General features: G+C 36.2%; 1 protein-coding gene across 3 annotated transcripts in view; it reads left to right on the top strand.

Moving 5' to 3' along the window:
• The first annotated feature begins 441 nt into the window (after positions 1-441).
• ATP10B (ATPase phospholipid transporting 10B (putative)) overlaps positions 442-17,327 on the top strand; it is a 274,541-nt gene continuing 257,655 nt past the window's right edge. For all 3 annotated transcript variants that reach the window (XM_054489517.1, XM_054489516.1, XM_054489515.1), the window contains exon 1: positions 442-712. The gene's annotated coding sequence lies outside the window, so the exon portion shown is untranslated. The remainder of the gene's footprint in view (positions 713-17,327) is intronic.

Genomic DNA, 17,327 nt, shown 5'->3' with positions numbered 1-17,327 from the left:
TCCCACTTTCCTTATTTTGTATAATCAAACAGTAATCAATAAAAACTATGACTACTGCAAAATGAGACTTCTGAAGCTTTGAGGGTAAATTCTTCAGCAGCATGCATATAAAAGTCACTGCAGAGAGTCCTTTCTTTCTTAAGTGTCCTTGAAACCCAGCAACTGAATTATATTTCAGGCCCCCTGAAGAGAGCTACAAGGTTATAATTGTCTCACACTTAATTACATGCATTACCAAAGGTAGCTGGACAAAGTCATTTTGTACCATGCGTAGAGAATAAAAATCACTATGAATTTTGATATTGCTGGCTCATTGATTCACAGAAAGTAGAAATTTATGCAAGAGCCATGTCTAACAATGTAAATGTTCAGCCAAGTCGAAGAACACTGCCTTCACTGTTTTGGGACTCGGCCTCACATTCACAGACTTGCTATTCTTCTCTTTCACTCTTGGGCCTAGTGAGGCAGCTTATTTTTCCTTTTTCTTTCATTGGTCACAGTTATTTATTTTCAGTGTGTCATCTTCTCTAAGTTTCTGAGGGAGTGTTAGCTTGAGGCCTTGCCTTGACATAATCAGATATAATCAGAAAAATGAAAAATTCCATAGGAAAGAGAACTATTTTAGCCAAGGTGTGTGAGAGAAATACCACCACTTTCAAGCACTGTTTTCTTCTACTGGAGCCTGCTCAATAGGGACGTCAACTTTGCTGGGGTAAGTAAAAGCATCCCGGCCTTAACCTATATAATGGGGGAGTAATTGCCTCTTAGAATCATCAAGTCTAAGTTCTGAATTAGGCCCAGGATATAACTACTATTCTTTACACTGCATTTGAAATTTAATTTGGCTTGCTGGGTGCGAGATCCACATTTCTTTTCTAACAGAATGTTTTATTTTTCGTCAATTGATTTCATTATGATAAGCTGATGGCAAATGCTACTTCCTTACCCAACAGGGCTTGCAGCCTGAATGTGCCTGAATACATTTTATGATAAATAATATATCCTGCTATCCTGCATTCATCCAGCCCAGCCTGAGGAAGCAGATGGAGTTACAGCCTTCTTCTCAAAGCAGAAAGAAACTACAGCTTTGAGGAAGAGAATGAGATCATTACATGGCTTCCCAATTTCATCTTGATAAACTCTGAAGCTGCCATATTGCAGTAGTTTTCAACTATAGGTGGGAAGTTTGACTTTCCTTTGAGTTCAAAGGAGAAAACTGTTGCTTAAAGAAAAATGTGTTTGTTCCCTAAGTATGAGTTATTCCTTCCAGAAAAAAAAAGAAAAAAAAGCCCCATGCATGCAGGTCTATGATGAATACATTTAGGACAGTCCTGTAGCCTGCTATTAAGGCTGGAGTGACACTATCCCTAACCCTAAGGTGAAAAGTAATGTTAAAAATAAAAGTTATACTGAGCCGCTAGTTATTTTGCCTACGGGAGTGCATGCATGTGTCTGGTGGAATTTGGTTTTTCTCTGAATTTGCCAGGCAATTCTGGCCAAGGTAGGCAGAGGAGAATTTGAGAACTGTGGAGAGGAGCTTGACCTCCAAAAGCCAATCTGGCACTCTGCTACTTCCTTCTTCCACAGTTTCTTCTCTGTTTCCAGATCTTGCATATGTACAGTCAAGAGTGCTTGGAGTATTATTCCATCAACAGATGTACTGTTACATTAAGCCATTAATCAGGCAAATCACAGATGTTGTTTTCTGTCTAGATGTTACTATAATTACTCTTAATAACACCTACTGAGTTTGTCATTTCATCCATTGATGACTTTTTAAAAAACTGTTAGATAATTCATTTCTTAGAGTCTATTTATATGGATTTAAGGGTTCAGGATCCCTCCTCAGGTTTTCACCATGTATTTTTAAAGAGTATAGCAGTATAACATCACATATGAGTGGATTAATAGGCTCTTGAGAAACTGAAGGTTGAAACCCACATGCTGTCTTTACAATTAAATCATACTCCTCTCGTGCTAAACGATGAGACTTATCTTTTGAAGCATGCGATACTGGTAAGTCCAGTGAAGGAGGCTGCCTTTCAAAGGAACGGAGCTTTGAGGAATGGAATGGAACTTAGTCCAGCTGCCTAGTTTACAGATGATAAAACTAGGACCTAGAGAAATGAAGTCTGAATTACTGAGACAAAAGGACACCAGAGTCCAAGGCTCAGGGCTCTGAATCCAGTGTTGCTGCTTCTTGTTTATTTTGTTTTGTTTTGAGATGGAGTCTTGCTCTGTCACCCAGGCTGGAGTGCAGTGGTGCAATCCCAGCTCAGTGCAACCTCTGCCTCCTGGATTCAAGCAATTCTCCCGTCTCAGCCTCCCAAGTAGCTAAGATAACAGGCGTGCACCACCATGCCTAATTTTTGTATTTTTTTTTTTTTTTTTTTTTTAGTAGAGACGGAGTTTCACCATGTTGGCCAGGCTGGTCTCGAACTCCTGACCTCAGGTGATCCACCCACCTCAGCCTCCCAAAATGCTGGGATTACAAGCATAAGCACCGCACCCAGCCCAGAGTTGCTTCTACTACCGCTTTCATTCTTCAAATAGCTTCTGCCATGTCAGAAGGGAATGAAAATTTCTTTTGTGACTCAAAAGTAAACTAAAACTCATTGGATTCCTGAGACTGATTCTACCCATTTACCCACTCTCCTTAAAGTAAAACTTAGCCAGGCATTCTTAAATTTTGCTTTGAACCTAGGGAGCTCTAGCTTTTCTGCTGATTAAATATCACTGATTTCTCATTTTCTGGTGACATTGTTTTACAATTCTTTTGACTACAAAGTTTAAGCTTCTGGAGACTTTTCTTCTTTTCATTTTTTATAAAATACACTTTTATTAAGAGATGAAGTTGGGTAGTCAGAATAGGAGTGGGTGTGGTTTAGTAGAAAAAAAACATGGGCTTTAGAATAAAACTTGCCTATGAATTCCAGTTCTACTTCCTATAATTGTGTAACCTTGGCAAGTTACTTCACCTGTCAAATGCTCACATTAAAAGAGTGTGTGTGTGTGTGTGTGTGTGTGTGTGTGTGTGTAATTACCAGTACAATTCAATAACTGGCCCACAGAAGGCACTTAATAATTGCTAGTTACTACTAAGAGAACCAGATGAGAAAGAATATTAATGGATATGGCATTTTTTGTTTATTAAGTACTGTCTTAAACGTCTGGAGAAAAGGAGGCGAATCTCATTTTCTGCTTTCGGTATTAGTGATCACTGGCTGCTGTTGCCAACGCAGGGAGCCTTGCAGATAGTTAGCAGCCTGAAAACAACTTGTGTTATTTGAGAGGAGGTACTTTTGTCTGTCAGGTAAAGTTTTTGCAGGTCGCTCTGGTATGGTGCAGTACCTATCTGAACTCATTAAATTGAAGAAGTGACACAGGAACACAAGAATGCATTGTTTCTTTGCCTCATCTGCTTAATTAAAAATTCCAGATCCCTCCACTCACAAGCAAGATTGATGGTGAAATCTTCACACACATGCTACCATATGTTCTCTACCTCCTCCTCCCCAAGTACAACCTAGAGCGGTGGTTCCCAAATATGCTTCCTGGGCTAGCTGTATCAGAATTACTCAGGAACTATTAGAAGGGCAAAACCTCAGGCCCTGCTGCAGACATGCTGAGTCAGAAACTCGGGATGACTCAGAAATCTGTTTTAAACAGGCCTCCAGGTGATTCTGATGGAGTTCCAGAACCGTGACCTGGAGAACATGCCCAGTTACTATATGTACTGCAGTGTTTCTCAAAGTGAAGAACAGGTACCAAGATAGAACCAAAAATGATCTTAGGTAGGACAAAGATGACTTTAGGTGATACTCACATATTATATCAAATATCTAGATCGCATAGTAAAAGTTTTCCCCCTGAACTCTTTTTCCATCGTTAAGTCTCATTTTGGTGTGACTAGACCTTTAATACCTCTCTAGGCATTACTAATCTCCCATTTCAACAAAGAGAGCTGGATGCAATTTCGATGTCTTTAGGTAGCAGCAGGGTCCAGCTAAAACTCAGCAATAGTTTTCTTCTCTTTATGGCGTGCTATTTAAATGGTGATAAACTTTTCCTTTATAAATGTTTACATTAATTAATCACAAAAGTTAAAATACAGTTGGCACGTGGATTAGCAAAATTATGTCAGTGATATGGCAGTGAATGTATTTAGAGAAATGCTGGTATGCTAGAAAGAACCTAGTTACATCAGTGCATTAATTTCATTTGTGCCATTTATTAGCTGTGCTATTTTCTTAGCTGTGCTACTTTTCTAAGCCTCAATTTTCTCATCTATCAAATGGGAGTGATACCAACTTCATAGAAATGGTATAAGAACTTATGAATGGAATATGCCTCCTGTAACCCTCAGAACATAGTAGGAACTTGCTACATTCTTATTCTCTCAAATCTCACTTTGAAGTCAGGTTTCTGTGTGGCCTTCTCAATAGCATTTCTGTTGGGGCTTCAGATTCTTCATTTGTAATGTGACAGTAAAGAAGACTTGAAGATCTGAAAGGTTCCTTCCAGCTCTTAACTAATATGTATTTACACATGTGGATTGTATGTATGTATGTTTACATATAGTGTAAATTCTGCATATAAGTATGACTTAAGCATAAATAGTTATTTTCCCCAGGCATGAACCTGGAGTGTGCAGGGATAATATTGAAAATAGATGGCTGTGTTGGAAAAATAAAAAATCAAATTGTGAGAGATGTGGGCGCTGATGTACATATCAGAGCTCAAAGGTAATTTCATTGTATTTTACCATCATCTGTCAAACTTAAAGCAATACCAACACTAGAAAATAGATTTTTGCAGAGGTTTCTGAGGACAATGGTTTCCATGAGCTGGTGTAAATATATTCAGAGAGACTTGTTCCTACTTAATAACCCGCGTTTTTCCTTCTGAATTGCTGATGCATTCACTTACAGCATTTGAAAGGCAGTTTGTCCTTTGCTGTCAAGTGAACTTGACAGAATAATAAGAAATTCTGAAAAATTCAATCAAATCTTGTTGCTTCTCAAAGGAATTTCTCGACTACTTATTCTGTTTAAGGAGAAAAAGAGAAGACAGTGTTTCTTTGGTCTTGTATAAAACACTAACCAAGTTTAACGGCACAGGTTCTTGTTAGCAGGTGCCACATGGAGTTTTCCCTCTCAGTAATCCAGGGGACAGTTCTAACTGAAGTTTGGGGGTTCTTTGGGAAGTAGCAGCAATACATAAGGGGTCACTGCAGGACTGTACTGTTATAAAATCAGAAGCTGTTATCAGCTTATTTATTGCTTACAATATTCTTGTGAATCTGGAGACCTAAAAACAGATAAATAGTGAAACTTGCTTCTCTTCCTTAGACGATAAAATAGCTTGCATTGTCTTTTACATAACTATTATAGAATCCCAGAAGCTAGATACACTCAAATATTGGCAATTCTGATGAAATGCCCCAGGAAATATTAGACTTGATTTAACAGGCACTGAACTGAAAATTAGCATGTAAGACAGAGAGAGAATGTGCTTGCAATCATGCAGACAACAGTTCAAATTACTCTCTTTGAGCTCCAGTCTCCTTATCTATAAACTGAGGATAAAATGTTTCTACCTCACAAGATTGTCCTGAGAATTAATCAAAGAGGTAATATTGGAAGTAGCCAGAACATCTAACATTAACTGAGCACTTACTATCTGCCAGTTGCTATTTCAAGGGCTTCAACCGCATAGGATCATTTAAGCCTCAATAAATCTCTGAGATAGTTACTATTATTAGCTCCATGTTGTGGATGTAGGAACTTATACCAGAGAAAATGTAACTAACTTGCCAGCCACAATGTGGCAGGAAGAGACAGAGCCAACATGGGAACCCAAAAAGTCTGGCTGCAGATGCTCCTTTAAGACTTAAAAACACTTGACATTGTAATCAGCATTTCATATGAGTTGAACCATGTGAAATTATAAATACTTGACCATTTTTGACATAAAAATAGCAATTTTTTGTGGTGGCACCTAATAAGCGCTGGATATGTATTAGTAGTAGCTACAGTTGCTACTACTGCTAATAGTAGCAATCATAATATTGATTTTATCCCAGACCCTCACTCATTAAGGAATACAGGTGGCATTATAGAGTAAAAACTACTAGCTTGGCGATCAGAAGCTGGGTGAACTAACTCTAGGTCTTAGTTCTCCCATTGGTAAAATAATGGGACTGGTCTTTTCCAGTTTTAATTGTCAATGGCAGAACCTTAAAAACTACCTATGAGGAAGAACCAGATATTTCTATCCAATCTATCTTGGACCAATATCTAGTTCTGTCATGAATGACTAGTATATAGTTCATGTCATATACAACTCACCATGTGAGTTTGACAATACCCAAATTGGTACCTAGCCTGCTCAACACGGCAAGTTACTGAGCACATGCTTGGATATTGTACTAGAATCAAATTTAGGCACTCATTTCTAAATACCTATTTTCAATGCCTGTACTTAACTTGCTACAACCCAATAGTAAACAGTTTGTGGACTGACACTAGTTTATGCACTACCCTTTCAATAGCATTGGAACTCTGTGATATATATATAAATAAATTCTTAAAGGGAATATGTGTGTGTGTGTGTTCCCTTCTTTTAGAAATGTATTCTCTTTGGAGATTAGAAATGAGTGTCCACAAAGCAAAAGAATATTTTTAAAAGAAAGACCACAGATGGATCATAAAAACAGTAGTACTTGGGGCATTGATATAAGATAGAGAAAAGACATCAGTGTGTACCAAATTTTGTTAGTATATGTGTTTTTTTAAGTGTTTTTTATTTAAACAACAACTAATGGTCTTTCATGTCATCATATTTGAAGCACTAGAGAATTAGACATAAATGAGACATGGTGACCATCCACTCATAGCTCACAGTCTAGCCAGAGACCTCAAAATGTTAGCACATAATTGTAGAATAGTGACTAATGCTCTGAAGGAAGAGGTATTTAATTTGGCTTGGGTATCACAGGGGGCTCTGTGCTTTCAGGTGTGATTTCTTACGTTTTGTTGTTTAGAATGGTTTTACTTTATTTTTTAAAAAATTTTTATTCATTTATAACACAATATGAACTAATCTTAAGTGCACAGCTTGATGAACTGTAACAAAGTAAACACAACCACGTAGCTACCACTTGATCAAGAAATAAAATGCTACCAGCTTTCGAGAAGGTCCTGGTATGCCTCTTCCCAGTCACCACCCTCTCCCTTTTCACAAATGTAACCACATTCCTAATTTCCAACACCAAGAACTAAGTTTGCCTGTTCTTAAAACCTATGAATGGAATCACACTGATATATTCCTTGGTGTCTGGCTCTTTTGCTTAATGTCATGTCCACAGTCATGGTTCCCAAACTGTGTGCTAAAGCATCCCAGGGTACCACAATGTGCTCATAAGGAAACAGCAGGATATGTTTTAAATTTTAGAGTCACATAATGATAATTGACAACTTTCAGACACTGAATGAAATAATAGCTCCTGGTAGTTCAGTTTCGACATTAGATTGTGCTACATTTCTTTTGATGTTTTATCTTTTAACACCAGATTTTCAAGAGTGATTAAAAGCAAGTACACACAAAAGTCAATATGAAATGAGGGTGGCTAAATCCAATCTGATTCCAATATTCAAGAAGCGCTGATATGCCCAACAGGCACAGAAATCCTATTAGTAATTTCTTGTGGTTATTTAAGAATGAAAAATATCAGTTTTTTCTTTCAATTCATGTGTATTTTTAACATGACCGCTAAGTTATTAAAACATAAGTATTGGCCAGAGGCAGTGTCTCACGCCTGTAATCCCAGCACTTTGGGAGGCCAAGGTGGGCGTATCACTTGAGGCCGGGAGTTCAAGACCAGCCTGGCCAAATAGCAAAATCCCATCTCTACTAAAAATACAAAAATTATCAGGACATGTTGGTGCACGCCTGTAATCCCAACTACTCAGGATGCTGAGGCAGGAGAATCACATGAACCCAGGCAGTGGACATTACAGTGAGCCCATATGGAGCCACTGCACTCCAGCCTAGGTGACAGACCAACACTCTTTCTCAAAAAAACAAAGTATTAAGCTATTGGGACCTTACTACTTAATAATCAGAACTATTATGTATTTCTTTTGGTGTGGTGGCACCTGTGAAAAACTTCCTGAGACACTAAGGGAGCTAAGAAAGTTTCAGAAATCTCATTATGAGATTCATTTTTGTTGCCTCATGCTATAGTCATTTGTTAATTTTCATTTGTGTGTGGTTTTCTATCATGTGAGTACACCACAACTTATTTACATGTTCTCTTGATGGAAATTTGGATTGTTTCCGGGTTGGGGCAATTATGAAGAATGCTCCTATGAACAGTTTTGGGCATATCTTTTAGCACATGTATATATATGTATTTCTGTTGGGTATATATTTAGGAGTGAAGTTGCTGAGTTTTAATTGATACTGCTAAACAGTTTTCTTAAAGTAATTATTCCAATTTACATTCCCACCACGGTTGTTGGAGAGTATCAGTTGTTCTACTCAAAATAACACTTAATATTTGAACTTATTTTAATACTAGTAAATGCAGGCATATACAGATTTTTGTACTTTCTAAAGCTTAATTCAATTTTGGGGGTTCTACTTAAGAAAATAATACTAAACAAATTTAAGTTTAAAATGAGTAATTACTGAAAATGAGAAAATAAATTACAGAAAAGTATAAAATTTTAAAGCTAAAAAATAATCCCAAATATTACAAAATGAAAAAAACTTGAGAAAAATAATATGAATTCACTGCTCATCACACCCCTGCATTGTTTTGTTCCTATGTCCTTTTGCTGGACATTCTTGAATTGCCCCTTCATATGGAAACAATTTTGTATTCTCACTTTATGGAGAAATAGATTGGTCTTTGTTATAGTATGTTTGACCAAAACTTTTTAAATATAGTTTAGAAAAGTTTAAGTTCACAATTTGTCAAATTTGGGGAAATCTATCAGATTTTTTTTAATGAACTGCAAATTTTCAGTTCATTTTAAGTTGTATAGTAAGCTTAAATCTTCTTTGAATTGGCAACATTCATTAACAGCTTTTTTTTTTTGTCAGTGCTCTGTTTGTGGTAGCTTATGTGTTTGCTTAGATAATCCTCTTTGTTTTGTGTTGACATCTAAATCAATGCAGCAGGCAATAGGGTATGCCTAGAAGCCACTTCTGCCCTTGGAAAGCTGGCAATTAATTACTCAGTAAGTAAGGCAATTAAGTACTCAAGGCTGACCACAAGCCATGTAAAAATATTTCACTAAACTGAAACTAAACGTATCCCCAGCTCACTTTAACCCTTACCAGTTCCCACATACACATAGCTACTTCTATTGAAGTGATTATATGACTTATCTCCTCTTTTTTCTAAACCTCTTTATGTTGAAATACATTAGTTGCTTTTCTAACATGAAGCCAGCCTTGCATTCCTGGAATGTATGCCACCTGGTCATTATGTATTAGTCTTTCTATCAATCTCTGGATTTGTCTGGAAATATTTGGTTTAGGATTGTTGCTTTTATGTTTATAAAAGATTGACCTATAATATACTTTTGGATTTTTCTTTCATTTTATTTAAGAAGTTCATCTGCTTTTGGTATCAATGCTCTGCTGGCCTCATAAAATAAATTGGGAAGTGTTTTCTATTTTTATGTTTTCTGAAACAACTTGTATAAGATTGATGGTACTCCTTAGCTCTTGGAAGAAATTATGAGCCAAGCCACGTGGGCCCTGATTTTGTGTGTGTGTGTGTGTGTGTGTGTGTGTGTGGGAATGTTTTAAATAATGAATTCAATTGCTTTAATAAATATAGGACGATTCAGATTTTCTGTTTCTTCTTATAAAAAAGAGGCTTTATTTTTCTAGGTTTGTATCCTAGAAGAATTATTATTAAATAAATTTTTAAATTTATTGATACAAATGTGCTCATATCTTCCAATGGTATTATTTTTAAAATATCAGTTGAATTTTTAATATTCCTTAAGTTCCCTTCATTCTATTGGTTATTGGTTATTTGTTTCTTCTCTTTTTTTCAGTTTTATCAGTTAGCTTTTTTATAGTACCAAATTTTGGATTTTTAAAATTCTTTCTACTATACTTTTTATATTTTATTGACCTTCTTCCGTTTACATTTGTTGGGTTTCATTCGCTCTTTATTTTATCTTCTTGTAAAATATACTTAAACAATTGGTTTTTAGCCTTTCTTCTTTTCTCATATAGGCATTTAAGGCTATCGTTTCCCCGATCATAGCTTTAGGTGCATCCCATACATTTTGATATGCCGTATATTCATTTTCATGTAATTTAAGATATTTTAGAAACTTCCATTTTGATTTATTCTTTGGTCCATGGGTTATTTAGAAGTTATTGCTTGGTTTTCAAACCTAGGGGAAAATGTTTTTTAGTTATCCTTTGGTTACTTATTTCTAGCTTATATCTATTATGGTCTGAAAACATGTCTATCATTTCAACTCTTCAAAATTTTTTGAGACTTGCTTTATGGCTAGCCTGTGGCCTATTTTAATAAATGTTTCGTGAGCCCTTGAAATCCTTGTAGGCCGGGCGCAATGGCTCAGTCCTGTAATCCCAGCATTTTGGGAGGCCGAGGAGGGTGGATCACCTGAGGTCAGGAGTTCGAGACCCGCTTGGCCAACATGGTGAAACCCCATCTCTACTAAAAATACAAAAATTAGCTGGGCATGGTGGTACACACCTGTAATCCCAGCTACTTGGGAGGCTGAGGCAGTAGAATCGCTTGTGCCCCGGAGGCAGAGGCTGCAGTGAACTGAGAGCTTGCCACTGCACTCCAGCCTAAGTGACAGAGCAAGACTTCTTTAAAAATAAATAAATAAAAAGAAATCCTATGTAAAACTAGGAGTATACAGTCAAATACCCTGTATTAATTGAGTTAGTTTCTTCTTCCTCTCCCCTTTAGTGAGGTTATGTTATTTGTTTGAAATATAGTTGAGTTTGTTTTCAGTTTTATATTTTTCTCCTTCCCACCTTTGTCAATTTAATTTTTTATTGAATATAGAGAACATTAACCTACATCTAAATATCAAAATTATACAAAAACATATGCTCAGAAAAGTGTCACTGCCTCCTGTATTTCTTCTGCTTCATTCCCCTACCTCATATGGGGAGCCAATGTTGTTCTTGTCATTGACTTCCTGGGTTTCTCTTTGTAAAGATAAGTAGATATACACATATTCTCTTACTACTTCTTTCTTTTATACAAGGTAGCACATAAGCTCCTTTGCAATTTGCTTTTGTTTTCACCTAACAATGTATCTCAGAGGTCACTCTACATCAGTTCATAGAGATCTTCCTCATTCTTTGTTTACAACTGCATTGTATTCATTGAATGTATGGGGTTATAGTTTAATCAATCAGTGTCCTATGCTTAGACATTTTGGTGGTTTCCTACAGTTATTACTTTAATGAGTAGCCTCATGCATATATATGTATCTTCAGGATAAATTCCTAGAACTGGGCTGCTGAGGTGAAAGACAGATGCATGTATGGTTTTATTAACTGCTGCCAAATCTCCCTCAGTAAGGATTTTGCATTCTGACCAATCTGCATGCCTACCAGTAATTCATGTTTTCCACAGCCCTATGAACAAACTATATCGTCAAGCTTTGAGTTTTTTGCCCATCTAAGTGAGAAATAGTATCTCAGTGAATTTTAACTTCCGTTTATCTTAATGTGAATTAACTTTAATAGCTTTTCATATGTTCAAGGCCCATGCTTATATTATTTTATAAATTGCCTCTCCTTTTCTTTTGTTCATTTTGCTATAGAATGATTATTTTTCCTTCTTTTCCAGTTTGTCATTTGTCTTTTGACTTTGCTTCTGGTATTTTTGCCATATGTAGTCAGTTTATCAATCTTTTATCACATCTGGACTTTCTAGTATCAGCTAAAAACTTTTTCATAAACCTAGAATATAGGAGAACTCACCCATATTTTCTTCCAGTAAAGTTACATTATTTTACATTTAGAATTCTGATCCATTTATTTTCCTGTTTATGACATGAAGAAGGAATCTGTTTATTTGTGAAAAAATGGTTATCCAGTTGCCCAACATCATTTATTTAAAAGACTGTCTTTTCCTTAGCTATTTGAGATACAACCTTTTTAATATACTAGATTTCTATAGATTTCTATTCCGTTGGTCTGTTTGTATCCTCATAAGGCACTACCATACTATTTTAATTATAGTCTTTACAGTGTTAATATCAATAGGACTATACCCCCTTCATAGCTCTTCCTAGTCACTGTTTTTCTACCTATTCTTATGTATTTATTTTTCCATGTCAACTTTGGTCCCAATATATCTTACTTGATAAGAAAGCTTGTCAATATTTTCTTGGGTGAATCTATAAATTAACATAATTAACAGATACTAAAATAATGAAAAATGAGATCTTCATTATGTTGAGACATCCTAAACAAGAACAAGGGCCATCTTTCCACTTGCTCAAATGTATTTTTGCATCTTTCGGAGGTATTTATAGTTTCTTCATATACATTTGAACATATCTTATTATGCTTGCTCCTAAATATTTTTGTTGCCATTGTAAATAAAATTTTCTTATTATATATTTTATCTATTATCTATGTACATGAATGCTATTGAGTTTTATTATAGCTTCATTCTGAAATATGGTTTTTAGCATTAAAAAATATCTTTTGCCTCCTGTTATGCTGTTTTCTACTTTGTCCAATACGAGGATTTCAGTTCCTACTTTCTTACTGTTTCATTTGCCTGCTAAACAGGCAAATGCTTTTGTCCATTCCTTTATCTTTAGCCTTTTTAAAAACTGCTATATTTTAGATATGTCTCCTGTATACAACATAGAGTTGAAATTTGATGGGTCAATTTGAGAATCTTTTTATTTTAATAGGTGAGTTAAACTCATTTGTGTTTATTGGTATAACTGCCAAGCTTCTCATCTTATGTTGTAATTACTATAAGCACTATATTTACTGTATTTTTTCTATCTGATGTTCCTTTGCTTTTCCTTTTCCCTTCGGCTATTATGAAGTTTTTGTGCTTTTGTTTTGGTGTTTAGTTTTGTACCTCTATAGTACACTTGACCTTTTTTGGTCTTACTTAAGGTTTTAAAGCTTTCAATGGCTCTCCCTTCTCATAACCAAATCCAGTATCTTTGCTGTGGCCCATAAGACCTTTCGTAACATAGTTTTTGACTATATATCTGAACGGTTTTTTCCTACCACTCTGCACTTAATCACTGAATTCCAGCAACTGAACTTTCTTCGTCATCCTCAAGTCCTTCACACTTGAGTTTTCTCCTTCAGAATATCCTTCTCCCTTCCCCAAAATTTTTACACAATTCAATATCCCATTTCATTCAGGTTGTATTAGTCAGTTTTTTTCTTTACTATAAAGGAATACCTGAGACTAGGTAATCTATAAAGAAAAGAGGGTTAATTGATGTATGGTTCTGCAGGCTGTACAAGCATGGCACCAACATCTACTCAGCTTCTGGTGGGCCCTTAGGAAGCTTACAGTTATGGTGGAAGGCAAAGCAGGAGCTTGCACCTCACATGGCAAGAGTGGGGGCAAGAGAGGGAGAAGGGGGAGGTCCCAGACTCTTTTAAATAACCAGATATCATGTTAACTGAGAACTCAGTTATCACCAAGAGGATGGTGCTAAACCACTCATGAGGGATCCAACCCCATGATCCAATCACCTTCCACCAGGTCCCACCTCCAACACTGGGAATCACATTTCAATATGTGAATTGGAGGGACATATGTCCAAATGACATCACAGGTCTTGGCCTTCATTTCATTTCATCATCCAAAATGTCCCTAACCTTCTTATTTAAAAGATTACTCCACATCATTCTCTGGTGTCTAGCATAATGGTTGAATTTGTTTCTCAAAGTATATACATTACTAACCATTATTCATTAAAATCACAGGTAGATTCTGAAGGCCAAAGAAAAATATTTGAATGGGTCCTTTCAACTAAAGAATATATGCTCCATGGTTTTTTAACATAATTAAAATAATGGTACAGCTAAAATTCTAAAACTTAAAGGTGTGGCTTAAGTATTTTGAGGCTCTCAAATAGAGAACAGAAGTGGAATGGGATTTGGCACTCAAGATGCAAGTGGTTGGCCCTGTCTGATAACCAGATGACAGGCCTGTCTGTGAAAGTTTTTCTCTAGATTCTTTCCACATCACAATTTGAAAGTTACATCTACACATTTTTCTGATGGTGTATGTGGGCTGTTTTCTTATGCTCCCTGACCTACTTTAACAGGAATCTAGGATAAATGTACTTTCTGAACCCATGAGTAAAATGTGTATGATGTGAGGAACCTACAGAATGGAAGTCTAGCACCAGCTGTCCCATGTAATTTTCCAACTTCATGCTACATAAAGCAGAGAAGAGAGGCGTCATGAATTGATGAAGTATAGTTCAGCAACCTGGGGCTTTCAGATTTTTGCCAGATGAAAAGACAACTGGAGCTGGCTTTTAAGTAGTGGCATAATCTTTTAATTCTGGCAAAAGTTTATGAGTAAGAGATTGCCTAATCCTAAATGATGCCAACAATCTGTAACTACATTACAGAATCCTGATGTCAAAGAATTTGCTTCCAATAAATTTGCTCAAACTTCTATGAGACATAAAATACCTTTATGAACAGTAATTGTTATTGTGTCTTGGTGAGCTAATAACAAGTACAGGCATATCTCCAGGGCAAGAATGGGATGGAGGATGGATCATGGGGAAATAACTTTAAAATGGTCTCCAGGGCTAAAGCAGATGGTAGTATATTTGAAAAATGCAGGAGAATAAATTATAGCTATTTACATTTCTGCTCTGAAGGCAATGCCTGTGTTTTCTGTAGGATGACTTCTTTGCAAAGGATTATTAACTTGAGAGAGGAGAACTACAACAAATGATATTTTAATGACTAGTATAGTATTAAAAATGTGTTTCTTTTGTTGTGATTTTACTGAAAAAAAATCATATTTTGGTAGAGAGATCTTGATTATATTTTAGAAGCTCTGCTGAGTCTTTCTCATGAAGTAAAATGGTAACACACTTTAGGAGGAAAAATACTAACATGGGTTTCCCTTTCAGAAATTATTCATTTCAACAAATATTTAACAAGGTCCTGTTATGGTCATGGCATGGCACTATGCCAGGTACTAAGAGGAATTAAATATATCCCTTGACCTCAAGGCATTTATGATTTTGTGAAGAATATTTCAAAAGCTAAATTTTCTGTATTAGATATAGTAACAATATGTAGGTGACCCACCCCACTCACATTTATAGTAGCTGATTTTGTAATATCTGTTTTTAAGACCTTTCTAGTTGGAAAAAAAAAAAGCACCATAAACTTTCTGATAATAACCAAACAACTTGTAGTGTTGGATAAATGTAATCAGCAATGATGAGAAAACATGATGGACTGACTGATGAGGTGGAAAGACTTTGATTGCCTGAATATGTGATAAGACCATGTATGTATATGCCTAGAAGCCAAAGAACGATTTTCGCAAAGGGCTGTCATAATACAAAACCCTTAAGAAAAGGGAAAGTGAGACATATAAAAATTAAAAAAAAAACATTTTCGGCTTGAGCAAGGGAATATTTGATCGCTGTACGAGGAGAATCTATTGACATAACCTCACAGTTCAGGGAAAAGCTACAAGGAATTGTGACACTGTGGAATATAAGGAAAAAATGGATAGAGACTGGGTATGAAGGGAGGCTCCTTGAAGGAAGTGGTTTTTAATCTCAGCTTTGAAGGTTATGCATGGGTGTAATATGTGGAAAAGAATGATTGAGTCAGAGGAACCAGAGGGAACAAATGTATGAAAACCTGAACTTGCTGGGAAACTTGTGGAGAAAAATAATTTCACTGCCCTGTTGGTAAAAGCTAAGGAAGCAAAGATAGTTTGCAAGTAGTTCACAGGGGGTGTTATTCAGTAAGCAATGAAGAGAATGTAGGGTGTGAAGAATAATGCAATGAGACTAGAGTTTTAGAAAGATAACTTTGGAAGGGCAATGTAAATGACAAGGAGAATATGTGTGACAGTCATTCACAGCAGAGAGAGCTTTATCTCATTTAGTCCTCTGCAATAACTAGCATATTGATATGCAGACATTCCACAAATATTTCAATTCAGTCAGCACTAGGTTACAGCATGTCTACCACATTCAAGCATCTGTGGAGGTGAAAAAAAATGAAAAAACTTCAGATTTTTTCAATGAGTAATGAATTTACAGAGTTTTGGAGGTCATCCAAGGTTTAGTTGCACAACTGTCATTTTCTGTGTGTAAATTGAAGGGGTACAAGTGCAATTTTGTTATATGGATATATTTCATAGTGATGAAGTCCCGGCTTTTAGTGTATCCAAATAATATACATTGTACTCATTAAATAATCTCTCATCATTTACCTACCTCCCTCCCTTCCTCATTCTTTTGAGTCTAATGTCTATCATTCCCCACTCTATATCCATGCGAACACTTTATTTAGCTTCCACCTGTAAGTGAGAACATGTGGTATTTGAGTTTCTGTTTCTGAGTTGTTTCACTTCATTTTGAAATGGTTTTCATTCCACTCCCAAGGATATCAGCAGTTGGGACCAAGTTTGAAGAATGGGCCATATAAAAGATTACAAATTTTATTAAATAAACAAACTAGGAAGCCAGAACAATTTAGTCAAATTGGATGTGACTACCAATCAGAGGGCAGAAAACCCCAGGAAGGACCTACTCTTTTTGTATATTTCTGACACATGAAGAAAAATCTTTACCTAGAAGCCAAACATTCTAAGCCATGCCTAACTTGCCTCCTAGACATTATACAAACATGTACAGTATAAGCAATAGCTGCTTGACAGGGATTTTGAAATCAGGAAAAGGAAAATTCTCTTTGGTTGAAAATGATGTGGTAATATTTATCCTCACAATGCTGTGTGTGCCCCAAGCTTGCCTTTATCCTTAACCCCTGAGGAGAGAGAGAAGCTGAATTCAAGCCAGTGGGTCAAGATCCAAAAGTAGCACATGAGCTTATTCCCAATGCAGGTGGGAGGTCCCAGAGAACAACATGCTCTATAAAACTTTGGGCAGCAGATAGAGATGACCATATGCTCCTCTTTCCATTTCTACTTGTCATTTTCTACTCCCCTCTCCCCTGCAGATGACTGGAAAGCAAAAGCTAAACATTCTTCCGACAACAACAAAACACCACAAGCTATACATCTCAGCTTGTTCTTCAACAAG

The sequence above is a fragment of the Pongo pygmaeus genome, chromosome 4, assembly GCF_028885625.2.
Source record: "Pongo pygmaeus isolate AG05252 chromosome 4, NHGRI_mPonPyg2-v2.0_pri, whole genome shotgun sequence".
NCBI lineage: Eukaryota > Metazoa > Chordata > Mammalia > Primates > Hominidae > Pongo > Pongo pygmaeus.
The sequence above is the reverse complement of the archived record's forward strand: the minus strand, read 5'-3'. Positions and strand labels throughout refer to the sequence as shown.